Below are 15,678 nucleotides of genomic sequence, written 5' to 3' on the forward strand. Positions count from 1 at the left end.
GAAGTTACAAATGACTCCTGGACCTAGTAGTCTTTAAGGAAGAAAGCCCAATGCCCCAAAGCTCTTGTCTGCAGAATTCCGCCAATTCAGCGCCCCACGTCCCCAGCTCACTGGGTGGCCCTGTCGCCAACTTTAAATGTATCTTAAGAGTATCTTCCTGTTGACATAAGGAACGTCCAAATCTATAGATAATTTTTGTAAGAGTCTATTCGAAACAAACTGGTGACATATGTTGGGGAACAAGATCTCAAATGCTCTCGAGAATAACAATTTCTTTTATACATTTGAAATTAAGAAGGGAGCATGAGGAAGATTACTTGTAGTTGGGAGAAAGCAAGGTGGGGATGGATTAAAGTTATGTGACCTCTGGAGGGTGGTCTGAAAGGGTGGTCATGAACTAGAAGGACAGGTATGAGAGAGGGCATTTCAAAGGTGTGTCAACCTGGACCCACAGAAACACTGGACAGGGCTTGCTTAAGGCCAAGATAAGCCTTTCAGTAAAGAAGTTATAGGCCTGGGGCATAACCACCCCCCTCCCATGACCTGCCCAGTTAGGAATTTACAATCAGATCACCCTGTGAGGTTGCTTTCCACAGAAGTCCCTTTTTGTCCACATTTCTTTCGACAACTCTGAATTATTTCATTTTCTGCCTTGACAAGTTAATCAATTATGGCAAAAGCTACAGAGATTTGGGGTCACTTATTTACCACCATGATGTGAAATCAATCTGGAATAATTTTAAAACAAATGAGCTATGTTAATGTATACATGGTTCATGTCTTCCCAATTACAGGTTCACAAAACCCCTTTAAGACTAAGATGGCTTAGGCCAAATGTAATTTAATATTTATAATTGCCCTTATTGTGGCTACCCACTTACAGAATTTACACACAATTTCCTGCCAGTGAATTTCAAGCACCAGATTTAATTTTCAGTTCCAGGTTAGATCCACGATTTGCTGAAGAGAAGCAGCCCATCTGTATCTTGAGTGTCTGACAGAAAGTTTGGAGGGTGTAAGAAATATTTATTGAATAACTAAATTAATGGATAAATAAATGTATCTAAATGGTAAACTTCTGTAAGAGCATACTTGGTGTCATAATTGCCCATCTATAGTATTTCGTTTAAATCCAAACATTTATAACTGTCTACTAAGGGTTGGAATCCTAACAGTCAGTGTGCGTATGTTTCTGCCAAGTTCAAATTGTCCAGACCCCTAGAAGGAAATACAGCTTTGTCTTTGTCACAGATGTTCCTCTGAAATCCTAAGCTTCCTCAGAAATGGCAGTGCCTGTCCGAGGCTGTATATTTGCCCAGAGACACTTTGGCAGAACTGTAATGGCAACTGGGAAGCGGGAATGTTGGAGGTGGGCTACCTGCATAGTATCTGTCCTGCTGCTGCCCAGCTCACATGTGATGTACTCATGGGTAACTGGAGATCAAATGAGTCTGCTTTTAAAGGGGAGGAAGCAGCATCAACTGCAGCAAGAGACTCAAACCCAATAAAGGCCATTAAGAAAACTACACTTAAATAAAGGAACACTTCAACACACTCAATGGATAGCTCTTTATTGGACTTGGAATAGGAACCTAAGTTCCGTATAGCTATAGAAAAAGAGAAGCTGTAGAAGAAGTTAACAATTCTCGAATGAAGTCTTCACTTTGCATTTTTGCAGTTTACAAAGGTGGCCCCAGGGGAGGAAAGAAGGAGTGGCTCATTCCGGGGAAAGGTTTCTCCTGCAGCCTGTGGCAAAGGGTTAGAGAGCAAAGAAATAGGCAAGTAGGGGAGCCTGGGGATTTCAAACTATTGTAGCATTAAAAGGGAGAGGGAGACGGTGAGGGAGAAGGAGGGGAAGAAGAAACTGCTGAAGGTGCCATTTGCACTGCTTTTTGCCCCATATGTAAATTCAAAGTCAAAAAACTATACCATGTCTAAGAGTCAAAACTCTTTGAATATATTTATTTGTTCTTAGCAATCCAATTTGATCAGTCTAAGAAATCAAGAAATAAATTAAAACTTGCCAATTTTCTTTTTATTTTAATTAAACGATGTCCCAGGAGGACAAATTCTCCTGGCCTGCTTTCTCTCAAACACAAATCAGATATCTGGATTTTTAACTTTGTGCTAAGCTGTGGCTATAAGGTTATGTATTCCCCCAACCATAAATGTGTCAGTTCCTGGACTAACCTGGTCCTCGGTCCTGAGTAGTGGTTCCCGGCAGCCCACGGAAATGAGGTGGTCTTTGAGATGCCTGCTTATGTGATGCCTCCTGCACTTGGGACAACTCAGGGTGAGCTTGCAAAGGAACAATAAACAGAAGACAGATGGAAACTGAACCGGGTCCCGAAGCCATCATCCCCAACAGCAGTGCTTATCTGCAAACACTCTGCAGACCATTGCCACCGGAAAATGTCCCTCCGTCCAATTTGAAGAAACGCTGTCACAACTTATTAGCCACAGAAATTTTCCCTGAGAAATATTGTGTTTGTTGCACCAACTGGTAGTTAATAGAAAAATAAAAAAGAAAATACTCTTTGACCGCTGATATTACTTTCTAGGGAATTATCCTGTTCATGTGCTCGTACGCATGTTCCAAAGAAGAATTTGTTCAGGATATTTACTTCAGCATTGTTCTTAATGGTAAAAGGCTAGAAAGCAAAAATAACATTAGCAGAAAGTTTAATTAAATTATAGCACCTCTGTAGAGTGTTATGAAGCCATTAAAATAGGTAGATGGGAACTCCACAGTTCTGCTAACAGAATGATCACCAAGATTCTTAGTTTAAAAAAAAAAAAGTATACATGATATGTAAGGCAATACATATACATACATAAGTATGTGGAAATTTTCTGGAAAGACCAAATACAAGTTAAATATTTTGACCTTTAACAAGAGGACAAGATGAGAGTGAGAATATACATTTTCTATCTTATTGTAGTTTGAATTCTTTTTTTTTATATACTGTGTGCATATATAAAAATGTAATAGCGAGACTGGACTTGCGAGTAGGTAGAGTAGCATAGATGGCTTTTGTGGATCAGTAGATGGGGCGATGGAAAGGTCACGCCCGTGGGCTGCCCACAGCTGGTGTCTTCGGTTCGCTCTTCAGCGCATGATCCTTGGTAATTTACCAAGATTCTCGGAGCATGTTTCCTCATCTGCAATATGCATCTGATTAAAAACATCTATTTCCTTTGGACTTTGAAAATAAGTCAAACTACTAATTATTGAAAGTGAATAATAGTATGGGAGGTCACACTATTTTACTCTCATATAACTTTCCAATAGAGCTATAAAGACATAAATAGACTCTCTAAGCTTTTGCGTCCTCATTTCTAGAACTAAAATCTTAATGGAATCTAGCTTATAGTGTCTTTGTGAGGATCTTATAGAATAATGCATATAGAGCATCTCAGTTTCTGGAAAATATCAAATTGCTAAATATTTGTTAGTGACCATTATTATTGTCAGGGATAGAGAGAGGACCTACTATAACAGAGTAGATTTTAGGCAAAGCCGACATTTATAGAGACTGCTGCAGAAGTTTTGTCTCAGTCAATCAGAACTGATAATTGTAGGACTCCTTACAAGGGTCCCTCTCTTCTCCTTGGCCTCATCAGAGATGCTTCCAGAAAACATAAAGTGTCTTATGATTCTCCATCACATTCCTATCTCTCCACCTTTCTTAGGTGCCAGATCAGGTCAAGGAAAGTGCCTGCCATCTTGGGTAGTTTATCTATAAACTTTCAGCCCCCACTAGTGGGTTTGTCCTCTGGTTGCAAACTACCTTGTCCTTTCAGGTGGCATCTATCCACAGCTACTTCAGTGCTGGAGAAGGTCCTCTGACAGGGAAGAATTGAAAAGCTGTCAGCATGCTGGAACTGGCCATGACAAAAGGTGAACTTCGATGGGGTCAGAGGATGTGGATGGAGGACATCAATAGCATCTGCTAAAAGATATGTTCCTTGCCTCAGAGAATTATGTTCTACTGTACTGATAAGAGTTCTAGAGACTCAGCATTCTCTTTTAAGTCTTTCCCGTGTGTATCTCTATCATTGCTCTTCCTGAATTAAAAAATAATTATTTTTGTCTTCTTTGTATATTTCTCTTTCATTAAAGTTGGAGTTCATTAAGAGCATAGGCCTGTGACTTTTGCCCCTTAGACACTTCAGAAAAGCTAGCAGAACGTTTAGCTTCAGAGTAGGAGAGCAATAAATGGTAATTGAATGTAAGAATGTTGAATACATGAACAAATGAATGATTTTTTTTCTGTGGTTGCTTATTTAGATGTATTGGAAAGAGTGTTTAGATCCGGGTCCTTTAAGCCATGTTGTTTCACTACACACAAATTTTATAAGATGAATTATCTCTTTTCTTTCAATCCATCCTGCATCGCCTGCATCTTTGTTCACCTTTCTCTTTCCATTTTTCTCTCTCTTAATACCCAAAAAAGAAAATTTGTGTAATTTTTACACTATTTAAACTTCACTACTCACGCATTGTAAATATATTGTTTATCATGATCGAGTTTCCCAGAAAGTAGAATGAAGGAATATATGTAATGTCAGGTAGCAGGAATGAGGGGCATGGGAAGAGCAAATATGAAGATGAGTTATGGCGCTGTCCACCACTAAGTATGACTCGTTTCACTTCTCCATGGGACTCCTCTGAGAAGCTGTATTAGCTGTATTTCAGTATCACCTAACTAGGGAAAAAGCAGGTAAGAATTTGGGGTTTTCATATCTTCCTGATCAAAGTTTCATAACAGAGTTTTATTCTATGACCTTCCTGCATCCATCTGCATTATACATGCAGGACACGGAGTAAAGCCTCATGGTGCCCATCTCTTAGCATCGATTGGAAAACTCAGGAGAGGGAAGTGAGAAGTATGCGTATGGTTGTAGATTGCATCTATGTGGAAGCTAACCAGCGACCATGAAGAACTGGCTGTCTTGGTGACAGAGTACGACACAGGTGAGACTGAGAATTGTTGAACTGGTGTTTAACAGGTGTATGGAAGAAACCACCCCACGTTCTACTCTAGCTGTGCATTCCTTTCACATTGTAGCCCTCTCGTGATAAAACACAGCTTGCATTTTTGTGAAATCAAGATGTCTTCACTTCTTCTCGAAGGGGTAACTTAAGAGTCCAACTTATCTGAGTCTGGAGTTGTAGCAAAGAACAATCTCTGAAAAATACTTTAGCAAGAGATGTAAGTAACAACCCAAATCTCTTTTTCTGAAGTTTGTCTGCAGTCCTTAATTAACAGTTTCCATTTCTGTTTTCTCTGTCACTCATCCTCACTCTCAGCCAGCACTTTGTCTTCTCTGAGTTGCTTACATGATAGCGTGACTCAGTCTTTCATCTCCAAGAGATATGACTCTTTAGACACTCTGCCTTCTTTGTGTGATGGTTGCTACAATTACCCACTAATCCTTATTGCTGGGCACAGAAACACTAAAAGATACCTCGGGGATTCCTATGTGTTATTAACACATCCCATCATGTGAAAACAACTGTAGGCTCCCATGGTAATCAGAATTAGTCACTACTATCAGTACAGTTACAGAGTTCATTGCCCGATGAGAGGCCACTGACATGAGAGCCTCCAAGTGGCCATGCGTGAATCTCAGCTTCCAGATCAGTAGAAGCTTTACCATGTCCCCTGGCCAAAGCATGAGCCCACTGAGAACAAGAAATCCATCCTACCAAAGCCTCATTAGGAAGCACAAATTCCACAAATGGGCCATGGAGACAACGGTAAGAAAAACCAGTCCATTTTCTTCTCTTCAGTTTTCATTTGAGTTATTGAGGTACAGTAACATCTATAGTTCTTGATTTGACACAAATACCAGCTGTCACTGCCACATAGCTTTATAAGGATTTATTCTTGAGCTGGCATCTCACCTGAGTTTTAAGAGGGCCTTCTACCATTTGTTAAGTTGCCCTATTCTGGTACACAAGCCCAGTGAAACTTGTCACACATTCAGTACCAAAACATGGGCCCTTTGGTTTGAGCCAGTGATGTATAGGACACCATATCTACTATATGGCATTCTGTAAGCTGCTCACAACATGGTGTAGGCAAAGACACTGAAAAGAGGCATGGCACTCTTATATCCATAGCAGGTATTAATTCTGGCACTAAAGAGTCACTGCCATCTCTAGAGTAAAAGGGGTCTGATATAATTAACCTGCTACCAAATAGCAGACTGGTCTCCTTGAGAAACAGGGCTACATCAAGGCTCAGTGTCTGTCTCTGTGGTGCTAAGTTGGCCATTCCGTAGTGGTAGTAGCTAAAATAAAGCTTGATGGTAAGGAGCCCCCTCTATTGGGCCCATAAGTGCATTTTACAGTCATTCTGTTCATAGGCCCACTGTATTACCACTGAGTGGCCCAGAAAAGAGACTGACTTATAACAAGACAAGGTCAACTGTCCACCTGGCTATTGAGAGAGTACGCTTCATGGTGGATACTATCCTGGTATTTGTTTTCAGTCTCTCTGTGTAAGAATTCAAAGAATATTCACTACATATACTTGCAGAGGCATTGCAGGGTTGTTACAAATAATAATAATAATAATAATAATAATAATAAACAGCTCCCCCCCTCAATCAATGGATTCTGGATCTGTGGACAGACTTAGAACTGGAAATCAGGTGAGGGATGATAACATTTTACTCTGACAGCCGATATCGACCTTCTACATGGCAACTCTAGATTTCTTTTGAATATACAAGTCAAGAAACATTCTGATAGGTGGACTGTTTGTCTTGCACCAGGAACACCATAACCCATTAAACATGACCACCGTTCCCTGAAGGTCACAGCTTTACACTGTGGGGCTGCTGTGCATTACTGTAATTTTGTCTACCTTGATTCTGATTGTTCAGTGTTGCCACTTGGCCCCTGCCATTCAGAAATGCCATCATCCCCACTGATAGTAGCAAGGCTAGCTCTATGGTGGCATCTTTTGTTTCCACTGCAGCCTGCAGAGAAGAGTCACCACTGAGCTTCTCATGGATACACCCTGGCAGTACATTACTTACTACCTTTGAGAACGGAATGTCTTTTGTAGAATACAGTCGAATGGAATGTTCTCAAGTCTTGAAAGGTAAATCCATTGCAACATGACTTCTTTTCTTAGCCTCTAACTACTTTTTCAATTCTACACTGAGAAAGTTCCTATCTCTCTATCTCTAGTAGCCACTCCAATAGACTATTCAGTGGTTTTTGCCTGGATATTGAATCTCCAGCCATGGATGAGTTTTTATGTGATAGTACATTCTCCCATTATTTTCCATATTTTCTACTCATTGGAGCTGATTATGCCAACATAGAGGATTTAGGAATATCTGAGTTCCAAGATTTTCAGTATCAACCACTTATATGCTTCTATATGATTCCCGTATTATCTATAGAAGACCTATCAAGTATGTGCATTTTGTCTCTTTTGCAACTCTGCTACCCTTATAATTAAATCCCAGTCTTGAGATTTAGCATAGTATGCCCAGCAATTGCAAGGGAAAAAAATTGCCCTTAAAATCTGCCATACGGGAATATTGATTTTCATAGCATAATATGAGCTAACAACTCTGAGTGTTTCATTATTAAGTTTTCTGATGCAATAAATAGAGACCAGCTCACTCCACAATCCTTATGGTATTATCGTTCTCATATATTCCAAGTACCATTGTTGTAGCATATCTCAAAGCCTCACCTTCTCCTTGCACTTTATCCCAACTACCATAGGAGAATATCAGAGTAACTCAGATAAGCCTGGGACAAAGAGCTTCTGGACTGTTATTTCATTCTGGAATGGAGGTAAGGGAAAAGAGTAAAAAAAGGGAAGAAGGAAAAGCGAATTCAGGCACTGCCTCTACAGACAACTAGTTGCTTAATCTTATGGGACTATCCTCTGAGAAGCCACATAAACTGCATGTCAGGACAATCAACCCCAGAGAGGAAAAGACAAAGAATTTATCCATCAGCTCCCAACTTCCACTAGGCAAAAGTTAACCCTATAGAATAAGCCCCCATACTTGCAGGCTGCATATGCGTGGACAGTGAACTGGATCCTTCAGTGTCTCAAGTCTCTGGGTCCAGCTGTGTGGCCAAACTGATCTTGTGTAGCCAGGATGATGGGGTTTCACAGAATGAGAGACTTTCAATGTTAAAAGCAGTAAAGTCCCAAGCAAATTAAGACAAGTGATCACCCGATCGCAGGACATCCAGGTTGAGGGGAGAGCTATTTGAACAGATGCTGTGCTTGTGTGAAGTTAATCAGAGATCTGGTCATCTTGGGGCATTTAGAACAAAGAGTGATGAGGCTAAGAAGATATATAGTGACACATAAAAGATGTCAGAAATGGTATTTTAATTTTTACCTGGAAATTAATTCATCCTTTGAATAAAATAGTCTTATTTTAGTACATCTGTCCCATTTTATTAAAATCTACCTTTCTTATTTTATTCCCTGCAGCAAATCAAATTCTTAATCCATAGCATATTAATAATTTCTTTACGTCTTTCCTCAATCGGCATGTACTTTTTTTGTTCTCTTGCCTAATTTACGATAAATCAAATTATAACAGAAACATTTAAATCTTATTTTTCATAGCAATCAGAGGATAATCTTATAGTCACTTGTGTCATCCTGATTAAAGATTGTAAATGGCTTTTTTCAAGTTGAAGGAGAAAAAAATAAAAAGTCTTGGCAAATGCAATCAGAAAAAAAAAAAAAAAAAAGCGTGAGAAGGCTATGCCACCAAGCACAGTACTGCGGAGTGAAAGGTGCCCTGATCCATTCCTTGTAAGACTGCAGTTCAAATTACAGTATGTTTTATGTGCTTGTAAATGAAATCGTTTGAGGGCCTCATGGTACAGATCATATATGATTTGCAACATTTGGCACAACTTTTACTCTGTTCTGGAAATACCTTACAAATGAGCTAGGATCTCAAGAGCGAAGTCTGTCTTTCCAGGACAGGAAGTTGGCCGTCCTAGCATTTATGGAGCTGAGAAAGCACTCTGGGGAAGTGGTGACCCAAACTTGTGTTCCTTAGGGTACAGAAGTGAACACCTCTAATCTTAATTTACATATATATATACACATATATATATGTATATATATATATATATTTTAGTTTGCAGATTTTAGTTGTTTAAGAAACTGGGCAGAATTGGGGTTAAGTATATAATTAAGGAAAATGCAATAAAGTGAAAACATGCCGTTATTTTATTTGTATACTTTGCAAACATTTTATATATTCTGTTCAAAATCATAATTACCTGCATGTTTTTAAAAAGTGAGATAGTAGGTGATTTTAAAAATCCATGTTGTTTTCTTTAACAGCAAGAGTTTTTTTCTAATATAAACAACAAAAGAGTCATAACAATGATAACAGACACTTCTTCAAAGATGGAAGAGCACAGACCTAGATATATGCCGTGAGGTGAATTATGTCCTAAAAAAATATGTTGAAATTCTAACCTTTGATGCCTGTGAATGTGACCTTATTGGGAATAGTCGTTGCAGATAGAATCAAGTTAAGGTAAGGTCATACTAGATTTCTATGCATCTTAAATCCAATGATGTGTACTTACAAGAATGCCATGTGAAGACACAGGGACACAGACACACAGGGAGAATGCCATGGGATGACAGAGGCAGATATTGGAATGATGCAGCTGCAAGCCAAGGAAAGCCAAGGATGGATGGTTACCACTAGAAGCTAAGAGAGCAACACGGGGCAGACAGATTCTCCCATACAACATCTAAGAGGAACCAAACTTACCAACTCCTTGATCTCAGACTTCTACCCACCAGAACTGTGAGACAAATAAATTTCTCCTGTTTTAAGCCACCCACTTTGTGGTTGTTTCATTAGGGCATTTCAAGAAAACGGAGTATAAGACCCTGGTTACTACTAAAATATTTGTTACTGAGTACTTGGGGACTTTGGTAAATCCTGTCACTTTCTGGAGTCTCCTTGTACTCACCTGTAAAATGACTGAAGTACTTCAAAAGCATCATCTACAGGATCCCTTCCAGTTCTAAGTTTTCTGGAATCTGTAATTTCAACAAGAAGAAAATAATATCTGTGCCTAGCTTTTCTGTTGGAAAAACTGAACAGTTGGAACACAGAAGAACATATGAGTGCAGACACTTTTGAACAGTTTTGTCAGAATGTAGACTCTACCAGAAAACGGAGATTTAATTCATTGTTTCCTTGGTGCTTGTAACATTGCCTAGTATACAGTAGGTGCTGGGACATTTATTTATTTTTTGAATAAATAAACATGTGAATGAATGAGTAAATCTGTGTTCAAACAGCTCTCTCTTGTGACTATTAACTCATTGACTTTGTTAAATTTGACTGTCATAGTGGCTGGTTACATTCTTAAACACTAGGTTATAGAGAAGAGTTATTAAGATAAAAATAGAGAGTAATTCCTGGGAATTTATTCCTTTATTTCAAATAATCTTGCCCTAGTAATAACATGTTTTGTCAAGTTTTAGAGGCAAATATATTCTTAATTTATTCTGATAGCAGGCTAAATACCTCAGAAGTATTTTCACTAAAAACATTGATAATGAAGGAACACAATTAGTTTGAAAACATTCACTTCTCCCCATGAGAAAACCATTACTTTCTAAGCAGATAACTACAATTCCATAATAATTATCCATTCAATGCTTGAAACATACCTAAGCAAAATGCAGGGAGGATCACTGTGAGTTCATGCACAGATGAAGTTGGAAACTGTGTTTTCGTTTCAAGACAAAAGCTCACCAAGTAAGGCCTGTCTAGATCTGTACCTCACCTACTTTAGGAGAAAAAAAATCAGTCTATCAATGTGCTTCTTTTGTATATGGAGACAGGCAGGAAACACAGGCACTGGGTACTAATTATTTAATCCTAGGAAAAACACAGTGCCTTTGTCACATATGAAAGGAAAGGACATATATGAGACTGTCTATGCCTGGGGGCCCTTAGCAAATTTTAGTGTCACGCTCCAGTCTGAATCCCAAATTTCAGAAACCAAATTGAACTCTAGTGCAGTTTTACAGAAATAGCATTCTCTCTATGCTTTCATCTTTGCAGAAATAGCTCTCTCCCCAAGTCCCGTGCTTTGGGACCACAGGCTACCCCTCTGGGGACATATCCCAGACAGAGCAGACCTTCCCCTACCATCCTGCCCATTTTCCAGACCATTTTCTTCTCTGTACGTGATAATACTTTCAGGAGTTCTGAATATTTCCCCCCAATGCAGACTAACGAGCTGGCATAAAGTTTCAGGGCGAAAACGCTGATGTATCACCTCGATTTCCCAAGTCTGACATTATAAGGAAATCATTTTGACTCTTGAGCTTTCAAGAATTGAGTGATCTTTATACTGAAGAGGCACATCTGCTTAGCTAAAATATTCTATAATTGTGTGTGGTCTCACCATTCTAACTGAGATAGAGAGCTATTATAATAGGATTCCTGTTAACAGCAAAACCGGGTGCCATCCTTCACTCTGAAGGTGACATCTGCGACTTTCCGCCCCTCACTTGGTCCGCAGGGAAACACCTCAGCACCAGCGACCTGTGAAAAGCAGCACGATGCCAGCTTTCAGTGTGCATTCCAACTGCCCATCAGAGGTTTCACTTTAAAAATGGTACCAGACAAATCTGAGGAAAAGCCAATAACATCTCCCAAAGAATGGCAGTATTACACACTTGCCTTGCCAAGAAATCCATCATGTGTCTTTGCAAGTTAACTTTCTTATTTAAATGTTTCGACTTTCGGAAAATAACCACCACTCTACTAACGAAGGGCTCAGAAAAGCCCCGGGGAACCCAGAAGCCTGAGTAGAAACAGAAAAGTAAAAGTGGGGAGCAAGGGGGAGGGAAGACAGAGATGTCTTCCGCATTGATTTCTACCTTGTTCAGTATTAAATTACCTTAAAAATTATGTTTTTAGAGGAGAAATGAGGGGAACGACTAGAAGAACTCAGCCTGCTGCATGCCCTTTGGGTGTCTGTCGAAGTTGTGTGTATGGGTGTGTGAGTGGGACTGTGTATATATATTTGTGTTTCAATATGTCTGTAGGCATATGTGGGGTCAGAAAAGGGGCCCAGGAACCTTTCACTTAAAATAAATAAATGTATATTTACATATATTTTTAAACTATCAGCATAACCCTGAGAGCTCGGTTTAGCAGTCCCACTTTACAGATAAATAAACTGAGGGTCGGGGAATGAGACCACTTGATACAAACCAAAGGAAAGAATCAAATTTTAAACCCCTAGTGGTATGAGTCCACTTTATCCCTCTGCCCTCTGCATCTTCAAAGCACTCAAATGAGTTATATTGTCAATTATCTGAAAAGAAAATTGTCCAACACTGACTCGATTCGGGTCTATATTTTGTCCTTTCTCAAAATTAACATTCTAATAAGATAGAAAATAAAATTCTTATGTTATACTCTTGATGAGGGGATACCTTGGGATCAAAAACAATAAAATGAAAACGAACGTCCTCTCAGACAATCTGAAGCAACACATATATTAAATATTTCATATAAAATAGTAACTTATGCATCCTAGATCAGTCTTAAAGATGTAAGATAATGATTTAATGACTATAGATTAGTGCTGTGAAATTTGATTAAAAGCAGATCAATTGGGGAATTTATATAAAATACAAATAATCATTGTACTTCTACTGTGGGCAAAGTACTATGCTAGATTCTGTGGATACAACAGTGAACAAGATGGAGAGATGAAAAAAAGAAAAGAAAAAAATCATTTCAAGTAGCGCTGATTGATTTAGTGTAAAGTATTCGAGACCAAAAGATATATAGCAATGAAAAGATGCTAAGAGGAAGCATCTTTAGCTGATGCTTCAGCAGAGGACTGAATGAAGTAAAGGAGGAAGCTATGAGGTCTTTGTGGGAAAGACAATCCAAGAAGAGAAAGAAGCCACTACAAAGATTTTTTCTTGTCATGGTTGAGGATGGACAAGGTGGTCCTTATCACTGAAATTCCAAGCGAAGGGGAAATTAGGAGGAAATGAGACTGGAGAGATGGGTAGACTTCTGGGGCCTTCTTCACTGGCTCATGGAAGAAGGGGGAGCAGTTAGGGGTTTGGCATTTGAGGAATGAAAAGACAACAACATTGACTTTGGTAGTGATTGTAGAGGTGATCAGAAGTGGCTATTTTTAGATGTTTTGGCAATACAGGTACAAATTTCGGTAGTATATTAGATGCACAGTTTGAAAAAATAGAGGAGTAACTCCCAGTTATTAAAATGAGCAGCTAGGTGAATGTTGGTGCTTTTTAATCTAGATGGGTATGTGAGTGAGAACAGGTATTGGTAGGGTGTTGGTGGTGGGGTTTGGAGAAAGAAGAGAGGCGGGGGGGAAACTTTTCTGAAGCTGCTAAGACTGAGATATTTGTTGGATGTGCAAATGGAGCTGTCAAATAGACTATTTCTCTAGAGGAATCCAGAGTTCAGGATTGAGCGCAGTTAGGAATCTGGATTTTTCAAAAATCCCTATGATTTAGGAACCATTGATGCAGCAAATCTCCAAATGACTCCCAGCAGATGGTCCAAAAAAAAAAAAAAAAAAAAAAAAAAAGACTCCTCCTCTCCTTATAAATCTTTCTGAAGGAAATCTATTTTTCTTAAAAATTTACCTGAAGGCAAGGAAATTTTTTAAAACCTAACTTCATGGTCTAATTACATGTCACTGAACATTAACTGCTCTTTCTTTTGCTTTTATTTACTTATTTACTAGATCAGGCAGCACCCATGATTAGTTTCAGCTGCCTGGGATCAGGATGCTTTGGTTTATTTGTGCAAGACCATTCTTCCCTCGATATTAACATAATAAATCCAAGACCTGTTTGTTGAGTGTGTGGGTGTGCGTCTGCAAAGCGTAGATAGGGTGATCTTTTTAAAGACAGAATTTAAAAGCATATGCTGCTCGTTTCACAAAGTCTTCTGAAATAATCTCCTAGCTTAGAGATCCAAAAATTTTCTACTTTATGGATCCGGCCTTGCAAATAGTTTTCCAAATTCATTTGGCCAATAAATATATCATCTGGCCTGAGAAATCAGCATTGGCTCTGTCCATATTCACCCACGCCACTCTATGTCACTCCTTATCTTGCCATAGCTACATGCAAAACTGTAACTGTAATTATGCACCAAATCATTTTCCAAAGAAAATGGAAATAAATGTGGTCATGACACATCTTTTTGATGAAATTTAATACACTGAATAAAATACAGTAAATTAAATACGTTGTTTCTGCTCGACTCTCCTTAGTTTTAGGGTCCTTGTGATACTTTTCACCCCATATCTCTCTTATATCTAGACTTTAAGGTTATAGTTAAAACTAATAATCACAAAATTATTTATTTAGTGAGAATACAAATTATTATTCCTATTAAGCACTGTGAGAAAAGTAGACAGGAAAGAGGAAATGAGATTCTACTCATTCTCAATGGTAGATACTATATCAAGAGTGATTGTAATTGATGGTAACCCAGGGAGAAGAAAACTGAGGTAGGATGGCAATAGGATAAGCAGAGGTAGAATCTTAATGTTTTTCCTATTTCCCTCCTCTGTAGCTGCTCTAGTAAGATGTCCCCTCTTTCTTGTCATCAAGAGCCAAGAATTGAGGGAGCTCCAGCTCTAACTTGGATCAGTTAGAGACTGTTATGCCACAGCAATGATATCTGTGGAATAAATCCGTATTCAATCATAATTTAAGGAGCAAGTCATGGCTTTGTCACAACAAAATGATTTCAGCCTTCTGATTCCTTACACAATGGTGCAGCTAAGATTCTTGGATTCATAAAAAAACATGTAACATATAAAATATGCTATTAAAATAGAAATTTCCTTTCATGATGATGTTTTAGTCATTATAAAAAAAAAAATCCCATCTACGGCCATGTCACCCTGATCAAGCCTGACGTCTGATCTCAGAAGTTAAGCCAGGTCGAGCCTGGTTAGTACTTGGATGGGAGACCACCTAGGAAGACCAGGTGTTGTAGGTGTAAAAAATAAACAATAAGGGATTATAACCTGACAAGTTCCTTGCAATCTGTGTAGTCGACCAAGGATTGCCTTGCCTAATAATAATAATAATGATGATAATAATAATAATAACAATAATAATTAAATAAATAGATAGATAGATAATAAAAAAATCCCAAGGCTATTGCAAGTAGAGGTTCTGGGAACAAATTGGGGATCATAAAAAAGAAAGAGGACAGTAAAAGATATTTTAAAGTCCTATTCTTAAATAAAATTAGTGGAACCCGAAAAGAAAAATTTTCTAGCAATCCAATAATAAAAATGTATTAATAAATATGGAAGACGCAAGTCATTTATCTGTTGAAATAAGTCAATCAAGGGCAAATTTTAACATTATAGTCCATCAGTCTTTATATTTAATTAGAAGGTAAATTCTTATTCAACCTTTAGTTTATTAGTTTTGATTGCGACTTTTCTTAATCATACTTGCATTCTGAAAGCAATATTTGAATATCCTGTTTCCTCTTATTTCAAAATATGTCCCCAATAATATTTAAATGAAAGACAATAAAGGAGAATGGATATTACATCAGACTTTCGATTTGCCCAAAACTCCCACTGAGAAAATTCAA

General features: G+C 38.4%; 1 pseudogene; it reads left to right on the top strand.

The window, feature by feature from the left end:
- Window positions 1–14,950: 14,950 nt before the first annotated feature.
- LOC118600680 lies at window positions 14,951–15,066 on the top strand (annotated as a pseudogene).
- Window positions 15,067–15,678: the final 612 nt, after the last annotated feature.

The sequence above is a fragment of the Rousettus aegyptiacus genome, unplaced genomic scaffold (assembly GCF_014176215.1).
Source record: "Rousettus aegyptiacus isolate mRouAeg1 unplaced genomic scaffold, mRouAeg1.p scaffold_m13_p_3, whole genome shotgun sequence".
Lineage (NCBI taxonomy): Eukaryota > Metazoa > Chordata > Mammalia > Chiroptera > Pteropodidae > Rousettus > Rousettus aegyptiacus.